The following is a 2,500-nucleotide window of genomic DNA, read 5'->3' on the forward strand; positions in this document are numbered from 1 at the left end:
GCACGGTACCCCCGCGGTACCCACCCGCAGACAGCCGCGCCCGCGCGGGAGTGCCGGGGGGGGCGAGGCCCGCGCCTCCTCCCCCAACCGGGCTCTCGTCTCCCCCAACGCCCCACCGGGCGTCGCTGGACCAACGGGGAACCCCTGCCGGCGAAGCCCCGGCGGGACGAACTCCGCGAGAGCGGGCGCTCCGGGAGCGGGGAGCTACGGAGCGCTCCCCGAGTCTGCACTTAGGGGGACGAAGGCCCCTCCCCGCCCGGGGGAGAGCCTGCGAGGCGACCCCAGCCGCGCCGCTCGGCGGGCACCGAGGCGGCGATTGATCGTCAAGCGACGCTCAGACAGGCGTAGCCCCGGGAGGAACCCGGGGCCGCAAGTGCGTTCGAAGTGTCGATGATCAATGTGTCCTGCAATTCACATTAATTCTCGCAGCTAGCTGCGTTCTTCATCGACGCACGAGCCGAGTGATCCACCGCTAAGAGTTGTCTGGCTTTTCGGCACCGCCCCGCCAGCGCGGAGGGGCCGGGACCGCTCGCAAAGGAGCGGCCCCTCGGAGAGCGCGGCACGGCGGCCGCTCGCCTCACATTGACCGTACAAGCACAGGAGAGGGGGGGAAAATAAAACGAAACCCCGAAGCGGCAAAAGCAAGGGGCGGGGAGCCCGCGCTCCCGGCTTTTTTCCCTCCCCCGAGGAGGGAAAAACGCACCTTGCGGCGCTTCGGGGCCGGACCAGGCGCCCGGGCTCGCTCCGACCTCGGCGCGGAGGAGGCCCGCCGCGCGCCGCCGGGAACGTGCCCCGAACCCGGCCTCGCCTCGCGTGCACGGGGAAATAAAACCCCCTTCGCTTCCCCACCCAACGGCGGGGGGGGGGTGTGTCTCTCGCTGGCCGCCCCGTGCCGTCGCGGAGACGCCACGAAGCGAGGCAGCGGAGACCCCCCCCCCCCCGCCCCGGGGAGCGAGGGGGGCCGGGCGCACAACCCCGCCGGAGGAGAGCGCGCGCGCGCCTCCGCACCGGCCCCTCCAACGCCGCCACCGCTGCGGCCCATCCCGGACTTTCTTTTCCCCCGCTTTGGCCCCGGGGCCGAGCCCCGGCCGGCTCGCGCCCTCGGGCGGCTTCCTCTCGCCACCGAACCCCCCCCCGCCGCGGGGGACGGAAAACGGCTTGCGAGACGGAAAGCCCGAGCCCACGTGGGACGCCACCGCGGCGACCCGCCGGCCCTCGCCGGGCGGCGCACCCGCCGACCGACAAACCCCAGCGGCACGAGCCCCTTCCATCCTCCCCCGGCGCCACCGCGCCGCCGGCTTCGCTCGCTCGACCCCTTCCGTGGCCCCGCGGCCAGGCGGACAGCGGACGGCGCTGAGCCGGGGGGCGGGCCCCCGCTCTCCCCGTTTCCACGCGGAGACCGGGGGTGGGACGCCCCCGGCTGCCCGCCCGTCCCCCACCCGGCACGCGCCGGGAAGGCGAACGGGGAAGCCCGCGGGCAGGGCCCGGGACCGGGACAGCCGCAGCCGGTGGCAGGGTGCCCTCCGGCGAGGGACCGGAGCCGGAGACGCCGAGCGACGCCCGCCGCCGCTCGGACGCGGTCACGCCACCCGAAACCGGCCCCGGACGGGGGGGAACCGGCAGCGCGAGACCGCCGAGGGCGCCAGCTCGCCGGGGCCCCGCTCTGGGGCCTGGGCAAAGGGAAAAGGGACCGGGAGGTCCGCAGCGGCCCGCGCCGCAAGAGGCGCCGCCGCCGAGCCGCGGCAACGCGCCCGCACAAAACCCCCGGCGGGGGCGAAGCGCCCTGGGCCAGCCCCCACCGCGGGGGCTCGCCGCCCCGGCCCGCGAGAAGCCCGCGCTTCAACGCGCCGCCGGGGACGCCCGTGGCGAGGCGAGGCGCGGGGCCGGACCACGGCCGACCTCGCGCGGTGGGCTCTCTCCGGCCGAGCGCTCGGACCGCAGAGAGGGGGGGGCAGCAGAGTCCCCTCCCCGGCCCGGCGGGCCCCCGGAGGACGACGAGCGCGACGACGGCGGACCTAGCCAGAGGCATTGCGGGGGCAACCCCCGCCCCTCTGAAGGCACCCGCCCGCCCCCGCGCTCGCCCCCGCATCCGGGGGGTGGCGCGCCGAGCCGCCCGGGTCTTTAAACCGCCGCCCGGCTTCCTCCGCGGTAGGGCAAGGCCGCGGACGAAGGCGCGGAACGCTAGGTACCTGACCCTGGGGTGAGGGAAACCAGACTTAAGGCCCCGCGGGGGTGCCTCCCCCCACTGCCGCCGTCGGGGGGAGCGTCCGCCCGCGGGGGCCGCGCCCGACGTCCGCCGCCACCACCGCGCCCCTGGCCTGGCCCGAGGCCCGGGGTTTCCCTCAGTCAGCCGGCGCTGCGCTCGGGGAGGAGGGACGCGGCTGGGGACGCCCATGCCGCGCGCTCGCCGCGCGGCGAGCGCCCGGCTACGGCGGCCCCGGCGGCGGACCGGCGCAGGGCCGGCGACGACGGCGACGCGGCTGGGCGGGCCGAGGGCCCG

The 2,500-nt window shown here is 77.3% G+C and overlaps 1 non-coding gene across 1 annotated transcript; it reads right to left on the minus strand.

Moving 5' to 3' along the window:
• Positions 1-328: 328 nt before the first annotated feature.
• On the minus strand, positions 329-481 carry LOC137460109 (5.8S ribosomal RNA). The gene has a single exon (XR_010992663.1). It is a non-coding gene; the product is annotated as a 5.8S ribosomal RNA (ribosomal RNA).
• Positions 482-2,500: the final 2,019 nt, after the last annotated feature.

The sequence above is a fragment of the Melanerpes formicivorus genome, unplaced genomic scaffold (genome assembly GCF_026170545.1).
Source record: "Melanerpes formicivorus ecotype bairdi unplaced genomic scaffold, bMelFor1.0.p_v2 SCAF_519, whole genome shotgun sequence".
Classification (NCBI taxonomy): Eukaryota; Metazoa; Chordata; class Aves; order Piciformes; family Picidae; genus Melanerpes; species Melanerpes formicivorus.